Raw genomic sequence first — 13846 nt, 5'->3', positions numbered from 1 at the left:
TTGAAATTAACATATGTTTATTGAGGATTGACTCTGCACCATACACTATTATATATATATATATAAATAATAGGTATAAATGGTAAACAAGACAGATATGGTCTTTGCCCTCACAGATCTTAGAGTGTCATGGCATCACATTGTCTGGGCAATGATTTTTTTTTTTAACATGACCTCAAAGCACAGGTAATAAAAGCAAAAATAGACAAACGGGATTACATCAAATGGAAAGGTTTCTGCACAGCAAATGAAATAATCAACAGACTGAAGTGTAAACTAAAATCACAGTTCTAAGCCCTCCAACTGAGTAAGTGGATCTCCCTCTCAGCCAAGAGAATCCCAGTGAAACCTCAAAAACTAGTTCAGGCCATGACAGGAAGGAGGTTGGGGTCAGACATGCCTCATTCTATCCTCTCCATTTTGGAGATTAGACACAACTCAATATTAACATTAAAACAGAGATCCTAAGACTGACAGAACAGATTTTTTGTAGCAATAAGATACCAATTCCAGACCATGGAGACTGCATCCTCCCGGCAGGCACAGAGCCTCACCCTCACCGCTCTACCCCCTGTCCACACTCACCGCCAGCTCACCGTGGATGATGACATCACTGCCCCATCTTTGACAAAGGCTCCGACATGTGCAAGTCCATCTTCAGGGGTGATGATGCCCCCCTGCCATCTTCACCTCCATCATGTGGTACCCGTGTTGGTAGGCATGGGTCAGAAGGACTCCTACATGGGCGATAAGGCCCAGAGCAAGAGAGGCATCCTGACCCCAAAATACCACAGGGAGCATGGCATTGTCACCAACTGGGATGACATGGAGATCTGGCACCACAAATTTTACAACAAGCTATGTATGGCTCCTGAGGAGTACCCCATGCTGCTGACCCAGGCCCCCCTGAGCCCCAAGACCAACCATGAGAAGATGACCCAGATCATGTTTGACACTTTCAACACCCTAGCCATACTTGACCATCCAGGCTGGTATGCCTCTGGCCATACCACTGGCATCATAATGGACTCTAGTGATGGGGTCACCCATACTATGACCATCTACGAGGGGCACATCCTGCCACTGGACCTGGCTGGCCAGGACCTGACCAACTACCTCATGAAGATCCTCACGGAGGGCAGCTACAGCTTCGCCACTATGGCAGAGCAGAAAATCATGCTGGACATCAAGAAGAAGCTGCGCTACATCGCCCTGGACTTCGAGCAGCAGATGGCCACTGCAGCCTCCAGGGCCTCCCTAGAGAAGAGCTAGGAGCTGCTCAATGGCCAAGTCATCACCATCAGCAACCAGTGGTTCTGCTGCCCCAAGACCTCTTCCAGCCTTCCTTCCTGGGCATGGAATACTGTGGCCTCCATGAAACTACCTTCACCTCCATCATGAAGTGTGACACGGGCATCTGCAAACACCTGTACGCCAACACAGTGCTGTCTGGCAGCACTACCACGTGGCATTGCTGACAGAATGCAGAGAGAAAGAGATCACCATCCTGATTCCCAGCACGATAAAGATCAAGATCATTGCTCCTCCTGTGCACAAATGCTCTGTGTGGATCGGTGGCTCCATCCTGGCCTCCCTGTCCACCTTCTAGCATACGTGGATCAGCAAGCAAAAGTATCATGGGGTGGCCCCTTCATCACCCTCAGCAAATGCTTCTAGGCAGACTGTTAGTTAGTTGCATTATGCCCATTCTTGACAAAAACCCAACTTGCCAGAAAACAAGATGAAATTGGCATGTCTTATTATTGTTGTTATTAGCTTCACTCAGGATTTGAAAACTGGAATGGTGGAGGTGACAGCAGTCGGTTGGAGCAAGCATCCCCCAAAATTCTACGGGGCCAAGGACTTTGATTGTACAGTGTTCTTTTTTTAAATAGTCATTCCAAATATCATGAGACGCATTGTTACAGGAAGTCCCTTGCCTTCTCAAAAGCCACCCCACTTCTTTCTAAGGAGAATGGCCCGGTCCTCTCCACACAGGGGAGGTGATAGCATTGCTTTCATGTAAATTATGTAATGCAAAAAAATTTTTAATCTTTGCCTTAAATTTGCTTTTTAAATTTTGTTTTATTTTTGAATGATCAGCCATTGTGAACCCCCTTTTGTCCCTCAACTTGAGATGTATGAAGGTTTTGGTCTTGCTTGGAGTTGGGGGAGGTGTGGAGGCAGCCAGGGCTTACCTGCGCACTGACTTGAGACTAGCTGAATAAAAGTGCACACCTTAAAAAAAAAAGATACCAACTCCAACCTGACTTTGGTATAACATCACATGACAGATAACAGGCCCTAAAGGAAATCAAAATATTCTATCCTAAAATATGTTTCTTTGACATATTTTGAAATGGCCCTGCAAAACCATCTCTTGTGGGGGAAATCTACATTCTGTAGAGAATGCCCTTCCCTTTCCAGGTCTTTTTCTGTTCCAGGAGATAATTAACTAAGAGTCTGACACCTTTTAAGGTCCAATAAGAGACATTCACTATCTATTCTCTCTGTAACCTGCTACCTGGAGCCTTCATCTATATGACAAGAATCTTGGGATTCTACAACCACCTCCTTACCTTAAGTCAAGTTGACTTTAACTCTTCAGGGAGAGCTTAATTCTTTCAACCAATTTGCTAATCAGGAAAACCTTTGAATGTACCTCTGACCTAGAATCCCCCCTGCTTTGAGATGTCCCACCTTTGTGGGCCAAACCAATGTATACCTTACCTATATTGATTTATGTCTTTGCCTATGACTTCTGTCTCCCTAAAAGGTATAAAATCAACCTATAACCCTACCATCCTGGGCACATGTTCTTAGGACCCTCTGAAGCTGTGTCATGGGCCATGATCCTTAATCTTGGCAAAATAAACCTCTAAATTAATTGAGACCTGTCTCAGATACTTTTTGGTACAGAAGATACAACCTAAAGAATGGGGAAAATATTTGCAAACCATACACCTTATAAGGGGTTAATAACCAAAATTATAAGGAACTCTAACAAATCAATAGCAAAAATACAAGCAATCTGATTTTTCAAATGAGCAAAAGACGTAATGTATTAGTCCGTTTTCACACTTCTATGAAGAAATATCCAAGACTGGGTAATTTATAAAGAAAAGAGATTTAATTGACTCAAGTTCTGCATGGCTGGAAAGGTCTCAGGAAACTTACCATCATGGCAGAAGGCAAAGGGAACAAAGGCACCATCTTCACAGGGCAGCAGGAAGATGTGCTGCACAAAGGGGGAAAAGCCCCTTATAAAATCACCAGATCTCCTGAGAACTCACTATCACAAGGACAGCATGGGGGTAACCACCCCCACGATTCAATTACCTTTCACCAGGTGCCTCCACTACACATGGGGATTATGGGAACTACAAGATGAGATTTGGGTGGGGACACAGCCAAACCATATCACCTAAATAGGCGTCAAAATAAGACTACAAATGACCAACAGGTATATGAAAAAATGTTCAATATCACTACTTATCAGGGAAATGAAAATCAAAACCACAATGAGATAAAGTCACACCTGTTAGAGTGGCTGTTGTCAGAAAGACAAAAGACAAAATGATGTGGAGAAAAAGAAACCCTTGCATGCTCTTGGTGGAAATATAAGTTAGGGCAACCATTACGGAAAACTTTACGAAGGTGTCTCAAAAAATTAAAAATACAACTACCATAGGATCCAGCAATCCCACTAGTAGTTGGATATACAGGTGTATATCCAAAGGAAATAAAATCTGTATGTTGTAGAGATTTCTGTGCCCCCATGTTTATCACAGCACTATTTACAATAGTCATGATATGAAATCAACTTAAAAGTCCATCAACGGATGAATGGATAATGAAAATGTGGTACATATCCACAGTGGAATACTATTCAGCTACAAAAAAAGGAGGAAATTCTGTTGTGTGCAGCAAAATGGATGAACCTGGAAGGCATTATGTTAAGTGAAATAAGCCAGGCATAGGAAGACAAATACCACATATTCTCACTCATGTGGAATCTAAAAAAGGTGATCTAATAGGATTAAGAAGAAGAATGGCAGTTACCAGAAGCTAGGGTGGTTGCAGGCAGGGGAGTTCGGGAGATGTTGGTGAAAGTATACACAATTACAATTAGGTAGGAGGAATAAGTTCAAGAGACCTATTGTATAGTATGATGACTATTGTAACGATATATTATATTTTTAAAAAATGCTAAGAGAGTACATGTTAAGTGTTCTTACTGCAAATTGACAACTATGTGAGGTAATGCATTGAATAATTAGCTAGATGTAACCATTCTACATTGTATATATACTTCAAAACATGTCATACGTGATGAGTACATACAATTTTATATGTCAGTTTAAAAATAAATACATTTGAAAATCAAAACAACAAAAATAAAGTGGTATTCTATATTCTCCTTTAGTTTTGGCAAGAAAAATGTCAAAGATATAAATAAATGGTTGAATAAATGCATGGAGAAAAGATAAACCCAAACCTTTTATAATACTGTTTCTTCAAGGAATGGAAAGTAATTTTAATATTACCTTAAATAAGCCATGGTTAATAAAATTATAGATATACTCATTATATGTTGGGTGGTATGATTTGTCAGGTATCATCTCAATTATCACAAGAGCACCTCAAAGTAGGCTTTATTTTCAGATGAGGAAACTGGAGCTTAGAGACAACATTTATACTACCCAAGGTCTTGCAGCTTCCAAATGGTGGAGACGGAATTGGAACTCAAGTAGTGAGACTTCAGAACTTACTTTCCAAGATGAATATGTTATACTGCTTCCCTGTATGCTAAAATAGGAGCACAATCTTGGTCATAAAATGTTGTTTTTGAAGTGCATGGTTGCATACATTATTTTTGGACCATCTTTTCCTTCTTATACCCATTGCCCTTGTGAGTAAATTTCTGAAATATTTATTTGATTCATGCCTTCCTACTGCAGTTTAAGCTCAGTGATGCTGGGCTTTGCCTTTTCGTCCACCTTTGTATTCCTGGCTTCAGCACAGTTAGTTACTGTACAGAGTGAGCACTGAGGAGTTTTTGTTGATTATATAAATGATCATTCCTCCATTTCTCTTTGTTAGTGAAGAAAAGACAAATTGCTGAGGAACGTAAGACAATTTTAATTATCTGGTTTCTATAACCATGGTACCCTGTCCTGACAGCTCTTAACACTTGTAATATCTAATTATTCAGGAGGCAACATTTGTTAGCTGCCTTATTTTAGGCAGCATATCAACTCTTAGATGAGAATTATATTTTCATATTCATAGGGTTCAGAAATGTACCTTTTGAAGTGTTCATGGGGGTGGTATTTTAAATGTACTTTTAAAAAGCTGCACTCAAAGGAACTAATTTGAGGTTTTTTTTGGCTGACAAGATTTTCCTAGGTATGGCTGAAATGCTAACAAATCTACCTTTCCAGTAGTAATATATGCATATCATAGAGTGCTGTACTTGAAGATGACTCCTGTGTCTTCCCTTGGAACCTTAGGAAGGAGCGCTATGTTTGATCTGTCTATACTCTGCAGCTGTGGAACCTGTAACATGTTTTGCTGCCATTCATTCATAGTATCCAAGATGAGTTTTATATAGTACCTAGGAAAGTGCCTGGGACATAGTAAGCACTCAATAAGTGCTGGTTGGCTGGCTGACTGAATAAATGCATGAATGTATGGTTTGAATCAACTTGATCTGATTTAAAGAAATAGATATGCGCCCCCTCTACCTGCAAATGACAAAAACTCCCATAAGCACCCATTCTGGGGGGTTAAAGCTTTAGAAGGCAGTTAGAGCGCAAGTATACCAAATGAGTATCTAACCCACTACCTTGAATTAGTATTCCAGACTCAGAGCTTTCCAAGCTCTAGATGAAACAAAAGATTTAAGAAGATGAAATACAAGACAGGCCCATTTTGATGAGAAGTAGGGGATGTGGGATGCCCGAAGAAACTGTCCAGGATAGGAAATCAGATGGACAGGATGAGGGGCCTGTAGAGGCACCAGAAGCCACATTTTTGGCTTCCCATTCACCATCTGAGTCCACTTGGATTGCTCTGTTCAGTGAGCAGAGCAGGGCTGCGGCCCAAAGAGACAGGTGGCTGTCTATGACTTTGGAGTATTTTTTATTTGGCGTGTCATGTGTATGTCTCTGGTAAATGTGGTACTAAATGCTTGACCGTTCCAGCTCTCCCAGCCCTAGCTGAGTGAGCTAAACATTTGCTATGTCAGCCAACCTCCAAGGAGGACTGTAATGATCCTTGCCTCTCCATATTCAAGTCCTCGTGTAGACCCTTCCTATACCGAATAGGACATTGCAGAGTGATGATGTGTGACCTCTGAGGTTAGATCATAAAAGACAGCCTAGCTGCCACCTTGGGCTCTTGGACAGTTTGCTCTGGAGGAAGCTAGTAACCTTATGAGGACACATACACAACCCTGTAGAGAGGACCATGTGGAGAGAGGAACCAAGGCCTCTCACTAACAGTCAGCACCAAACTCCTAGAAATATGAGCGAGCCACCTTGGAAGCAGATGCTCCAGCCCTAGTTGAGCCTTTATTTGACTGCAGCCTGGGCTGCTATCTTGAGTACAACCTCATTAGAAACCAGAACTAGAACCATGGAGCCAAGCTGTCTCCAGATTCTTGACACCTCGAAACTGTGGAAGATATTAAATGTTTATTGTTGTTTTAAGCCACTAAGTCTGGAATGATTTTTTTTTACACAGCATTAGAGACTAACTCATTTTCTTTGTCTTAAAGTCTGTGATCATAATTGCTATTATGTCAGTTTATTAGGTAGATATCAAGTCTTCTAGACCTCTTTAAAGGTGGTGATTTTTTTTTTCTTTTTTCTAGTTTCACATAAGAACTCAAGAATGTGAGAATGTAGAATGTACAGCAAAAACTAGGGTCAGGCAGGCATATGTTTGAATCTTGGTTTGGCCACCTGTGTGACTTTGAACAAGTTACTTAACTCATAAATTTATTATGAGCATTAAAAGAACAAATGCATTTCAAGTGCTTAAGATAGTGTATGGCTTATAGTAAGAACTCAAGAAATGCTATTATAGTTATTAACTTTACATAAAAAGATGATGCCTCCAAGGGCCTTGCCTTATGGGCAGCAACCACTAGGTAATACTCTAAAGTAGCTGAAATGTGTTCTGTGCCTAAATGGAGAATTTGATTTCTATCAGAATTATTAACTAAATTAAAAAAAAAATTTTTTTTTTTTAAAAGATGGGGTTTCACCATGATGGCCAGGCTGTTCTTGAACTCCTGACCTCAGGTGATCCACCCACCTTGGCCTCCCAAAGTGCTAGGATTACAGGCGTGAGCCACCGTGCCCGGCCATTATTAACTAAATTTGAACATATAATTATTAACTAACTTTACTAACTAAATGTAAATTATTTAAATTTAAATTATTAACTAAATTAAAAGATATAATTTATATGCCATAAAATTCACCCACTTTAAGTGCACAATTCAATGATCTTTAGTAAATTTACTGAGTTGGGAAATTATTACTATCGCCTCGTTTTAGAATATTTTCATTACCCTGAAAGGAAATCTTGTGTCCATTTCCAATCACTTCCCATTCTTACTTCCAATCCCAGGCAACCACTAATCCACTTTCTGTCTCTATAGATTAGCTTTTTTTTTTTAACATATAAAAAGAATCATACAGTATGTGTTTCGTGTCTTGCTTCTTACACATAGTATGTTTCTGAGGTTCTTCCATGTTGTGGCATGTAACATTACTTTATTTCTTTTTATTGCCAAAAATATTCTATTGTTTGGCTATACCACATTTTGTTTATCTATTCATTCATCAGTCAACACTTAGTTTGCTTCCATGTTTTGGCTTTTATGGATGCTGCTGCTATGAACATGGGTGTACAAGTTTTTGTGTGGACAAATGTTTTCATTTAGCTTGGATAAATACCAAGGAGTGGAATTGATGGGTAGCATGGGAAAAGCACATTTAACTTTTAAAGAAACTTCCAAATCATTTTCCAAAATGACTACACCACTTTGGAAATGAGAGTTCTTGTTTATCCACATCCTTGCCAATATTTCTTATTGTTTATTTATTATTTATTTTTTTTTTTTGAGACAGAGTCTCGCTCTGTCACCAGGCACCAGGCTGGAGGGCAGTGGCATGATCTCGGCTCACTGCAACCTCTGCCTCCTGGGTTCAAGCAATTCTCCTGCTTCAGCCTCCCAACTAGCTGGGACTACAGGCGCACACCATCTTGCCCAGCTAATTTTTGTATTTAAGTAGAGACAGGGTTTCACCATGTTGACCAGGATCTTCTCGATTTCTTGACCTCGTGATCCACCTGCCTCGGCCTCCCAAAGTGCTGGGATTATAGGCGTGAGCTGTCTCACTCAGCCTATTGTTTATTTTTTGATTTGTCTTGATTGCTATAGCTTTATAGTAAGTTTTTTAAATTGTAAAGTGAAAGGCCACCAAATTTCTATTAAAAAATCATTTTGGCTGGGCGTGGTGGCTCATACCAGTAATCCCAGCACTTTGGGAGGCCAAGGCGGGTAGATCACGAGGTCAGGGGTTCGAGTCCAGCCTGGCCAATATGGTGAAATCGCATCTCTACTAAAAATACAAAAATTAGCTGGGCATGGTGGCACGTGCCTGTAATCCCAGCTACTCGGGAGGCTGAGGCGGGAGAATCACTTGAACCTGGGAGGCAGAGAGTTCAGTGAGATTGTGCCATTGCACTCTAGCCTGGGCAACAGTGTGACTCCACCTCAAAAAAAATCGTTTTAGCTCTTCGGCGTCTTTTGGTTTTTCATAAAAATTTTAGGATCAGCTTATGATTTTTTGTGAGAGAAATTGAGAGAAAGAAAGCCTGCTGGAATTCTGATGGGGACTGCACTGAATCTATTGATTAATTTGGAAGAATTGCCATTTTAACAATAAGAAGTTTTCCAATTCATGAACATGGACGTTCTACATTTATTTACATTTTCTTTAATTTCCCTCAGCAATGTTTTATAATTTTCATTGCACATGTCTTGCAATTCTTTTGTTAAATGTATTCTTAAATTTTTGTTCTTTTTGGTGATATTGTGGATGGAATTATTTTCTTAATTTCACTTTTGGATTGTTCATTCTTTATGTATATACATATATATAAATACAATTGATTTTCATATATTGGTATTGTCGTTTGCAACCTTGCTGAACTTGTTTATCAGTTCTAATAAGTGTTTTGGGAACTCCTTAGGATTTTCTATTCACAGGATTAGATCATTTGTGAAGTTTTACTTCTTTTTTTCTAGCTGAATGCTTTCTACCTCTTTTTAATTACATGATTGCTCTGGTCAGACCTCCAGTGCAATGTGGAGTAGAATTGGTGAAATGGACATCCTTTCCTTGTTTCTGATTTTGGGGAAGAAGCATTCAGTCTTTCACGGTGAAATAGGATGATGATGGTAATTGCAGCTTTTTCATAGACGCACTTTGTCAGATTGAGGAAGTTCCCTTCTATTACAACTTTGTTGAGTGTTTTTATCATAAAAGGGTATTGAATTTTGTGAAATGCCTGTTCTATGTCTATTACATTATTTGAATTTTGGCCTCTTTTGTTTGTTTTTTTGAGACAGAGTCTCACTCTGTCTCCCAGGCTGAAGTGCAGTGGCGCCACCTCGGCGCACTGCAACCTCCGCCTCCCAGGTTCAAGCAATTCTCCTGCCTTAGCCTCTAGAGTAGCTGGGACTACAGGTGCATGCCACCACGCCTAGCCAGTTTTTTTGCACTTTTAGTAGAGACTGGTTTTCACCATGTTAGCCAGGATGGTTTCGATCTCTTGATCCTCCTGCCTCAGCTTCCCAAAGTGCTGGGATTACAGGCGTGAGCCACCGCACCCAGCCTGAATTTTGGCTTTAAACTAACTTTGCATTCCTGGACTAAATCCCACTTGGTCTTGCACAAAGCAAGAATATTTATGTGTGTATTATGTTGTCGTCTGGTGGAGTGTTCTAGATGTTAGTTAGGTCAAGTTGTTTGATATATGTATAGCAATACACATAAGGCCCAGAAGTCTTATATATCCTTGCTGATTTTCTGTCTAATCATTCTATCAATGATTGAGAGCGCAGTATCGAAGTCTACAAATTTATTGTTGAGTTGTATATTTCTCCATTTTTCATTGATGTATCCTGTAGGCGTAATAATGGCTCCCCAAATATGTCTGAGTCATAATTCCCAGAATCTATGATTATATTACATGACAAAGATAATTAAGGTGGGAGGTGAAATTAAAATGTCTAATCAGCTGACCTTAACAATATCGGAAGTAGCTCTTAGTCTAACATGATTCATCATTCCTTCCTGCCCACAAAAGCACACAACCAACACCAAATTAGAACATCATGTTCTGTCTATATAGAGAAAGGGAACAGGATCCAGTATCCCACTCATTATATCAAGAAGCAAAAGATTTGGGTTCTTCTTCAGCCTTTTGTGTGACATTGAGCAAACTACTCAATTTTACTGGGCCTCAATTTTGTATCTTCAAAATATCTTATATTTATCACAGGATAATATATATTAAATGCTTGAGCTCCTCAAGTAGATGTTAAGAAATAGGAAAAATATATTCTAAACCTTTTATGCAAGAAGAGAGGTGGTGTGTTTGAAAACATTCATTGCATGGGCACTGGGAGGCAGCAACTCTTTTTCACAAAAATGCCAAGGGTTAAATACGAGAAAAATCTTGAGACTACTTTCCATCTCACAACAAATGACATTTACAACCATTTCTGGTTGTCTTTCACATTCTGTACATTTAGTTCTGAGAGAGAACTGCTTCACGCAGGCTTCTGAAAACGTTTTTGCTGCCATGGTGAAGCAGAAACTCCTCCCCCCACCTCCATTTCTTCATCATTTGACTTGGAAAATTTAACATGATAATATCTCAGCATTGTTCTTGTGACTTTAATACTGTGAACCCTTCAGAGAATCCAATGACCACTTCTTTTTCTGAAATCTGCGTGTTCTTAATTTGGTCTTGCCACTGCCGCCTGCTCTCCAGCGCTTTCCCCTCCTCACTCCACCCCTGCTAACACACACCAACTCACACAATTTACACCCACACAGTGATTCCAACGTAAGGTGTGGGCTTGTAAAGTGGCAGACTTTTTGAAAACCACAAATGCAGATACCAAGGCAATCTCCAGTTACATAAATTGCAGGGCCCAGTGCAAAGTAAAAATGCAGGACTCCTTGTTCAAAAAGCAGGAACAAAGTACATTAGAAGTACCAAAATTTTGAAGCTTTATTCTTTCTTCCATGGTCTATTTTTCTTGACTTGTCATTACGTTTTTTATTTGCTAACGTGGTTCTCAGTATGAAAGTAACGAAAAATTTAAATTATTAGCATGAATTGGATCATTTATTTTTATGTTACCCGGTGCTACTTTTAAATCAAAATATAAGAGCATTTCACCCATAGGCAGAATCACCAAAATTATGCTATTAGTGTTCTGTAGGTCACATATGGATATGTTTCATTCTTATCAGAACAATGGAAAACATGACACAAAACAAAGCCAAATACTTTTATTTCGTATCTTGATATGCACACATGCTCCCAACACTCTCTCCTTTGGCTTACTGATGAATAAGGAAAAACTGAAAGGAAAAGGAACTATGGGTTGGCCTGTTTTCTGTTTTCTTTTATATCACCATTTTCAGAGAAAGTGGTTGGCTAGTAAAGAAAGCAACACGGGTAAGACAGGATATAATGGGATCTCTTGGTTGTCTATGTTTCTGTGTTTCTTAGAATGTTACTTTCTTTCTTTTCTTTTTCTTTCTTTTTTTTTTTTAAGACAGTCTTGCTCTGTAGCCCAGGCTGGAGTGCAGTAGCCTGATCTTGGCTCACTGCAATCTGTGTCCCCCGGGTTCAAGCGATTCTTGTGCCTTAGCCTCCTGAGTAGCTGTGATTACAGATATGTGCCACCATGCCTGGAAATTTTTTTAATTTTTAGTAGAGAAGGGGTTTCACCATGTTGGCCAGGCTGTCTTGGACTCCTGATCTCAGGTGATCTGCCTGCCTCAGCCTCTCAAAGTGCTGTGATTACAGGCATGTGCCACAGCGCCCAACCAGAACACCGTTACCTTCTTGGCAAGTTCTGGTTCAGGCCAGGTTCAGTGGCTCATGCCTGTAATCCCAGAATTTTGGGAGGTCAAGGCGGGAGGATCACTTGAGATCAGGAGTTTAAAACCAGCCTGGCCAGCATGGCGAAACCTCGTTTCTACTAAAAATATAAAAATTAGCCGGGTGCGGTGGCAGGCACCTGTAATCCCAGCTGCTTGGGAGGCTGAGGCAGGAGAATTGCTTGAGCCTGGGAGGAAGAGGTCGCAGGGAGCCAACATCGCACCACTGCACTCCAGCCTGGGCCATAGAGCAAGATTCTGTCTCGAAAGAAAAAATAAAATCCTGGTTCAAATGGTAACATGGCTTCTGGAGCTGTCAGTGCCCTTACTCAGTTGTAGAAGTAACATCTTTATGTTGATTCACTTTTAGTGTCAGTGAACTCTTGATGCATCAAGATTCCACCAGAATTTTGTGCTCACGAGGTATTAAAATGTTCCGTGTGAATAAGGGAAGAAGGACTAGTGGACACACATGCTGCTCTTAGCTTGTCTGCTTATGCTCATGCTCCATTGTTCCATCAGACTTCACCTACGAAATACAAGTTTGAAGATGAAATTACTAAGAACTTTGAGACAGCAACAGCCAGGCATTACACCAAGCACAAGACCCCTCAGAGTAGGAGGCCGTGTGACTGCACAGGTGGCACACTGATGAAGTTGGCCCTGAGTCCATCTTTTCCTCTAACTTCCTCCCCGTTAACAGGCATGTCACCTTCGCTACTTCTTCTCTGAATCATTTTCAAAGTAGTTTATACATTATAAATATGCGTCGGTGTTCATCACTGTCGTCTGGCATGCCAAGGGACATGTGCTGGAGCAGGATTGCTCACTCTTCTCATTGGCCCCCACAAACTGCACTGAAGCTGGATGTTTTAGTAGAATTTCTGGAAAAGAATACACCAGCCCTTTGCAATCCTCTAGTTCACGATGAGGTTAGATTTTTGAGTTCTAAGGATGCAAAAAGTAGCCTGAAAGCTTTGGCCTTGATATCACCTAGGAAGCCATGTTCCTTCCTTATAACGGAGGCTGTTGCTGGCAAACATTCCTGTTTCATCTATTTTTTTTCTTTTCTTTTTTTTTTTGAGACAGAGTTTCACTCTTGTTACCCAGGCTAAAGTGCAATGGCGCGATCTCAGCTCACCGCAACCTCCGCCTCCTGGGTTCAGGCAATTCCCCAGACTCAGCCTCCTGAGTAGCTGGGATTACAGGCACGCACCACCGTGCCCAGCTAATTTTTTGTATTTTTAGTAGAGACGGGGTTTCACCATGTTGACCAGGATGGTCTCGATCTCTTGACCTCATGATCCACCCGCCTCGGCCTCCCGAAGCGCTGGGATTACAGTCGTGAGCCACCGCGCCCGGCCTATTTTTTTTTCTTATATTTTATTATTACTTATTTGATTTTAAATAATAGCTTTTTTGAAATGTGATGCGTACACCATAAAATTCATCCTTTTGGAGTATACAAATTCAAGTTTTCAGTATATTTACAACGTTGTGTAACCATCACCACTGCCTAATTCCAGAATGTTTTTATCCCCCCAAGGATGAAATTGTATCCCATTTCACCTCCCCGATTAGAAGCCATTCCCCATTCCTTCCCCCGGTAGCCTCTGGCAACTATCAATTCACCATCTGTC

At 40.6% G+C, this 13846-nt stretch overlaps 1 pseudogene; it reads left to right on the top strand.

Moving 5' to 3' along the window:
* The first annotated feature begins 666 nt into the window (after positions 1-666).
* LOC100389047 (actin, cytoplasmic 2 pseudogene) lies at positions 667-1272 on the top strand (annotated as a pseudogene).
* The last annotated feature ends 12574 nt before the right edge of the window (positions 1273-13846 follow it).

This window comes from Callithrix jacchus, chromosome X (genome assembly GCF_049354715.1).
Source record: "Callithrix jacchus isolate 240 chromosome X, calJac240_pri, whole genome shotgun sequence".
NCBI lineage: Eukaryota > Metazoa > Chordata > Mammalia > Primates > Cebidae > Callithrix > Callithrix jacchus.
This window is presented reverse-complemented; position numbering and strand designations above follow the sequence as displayed.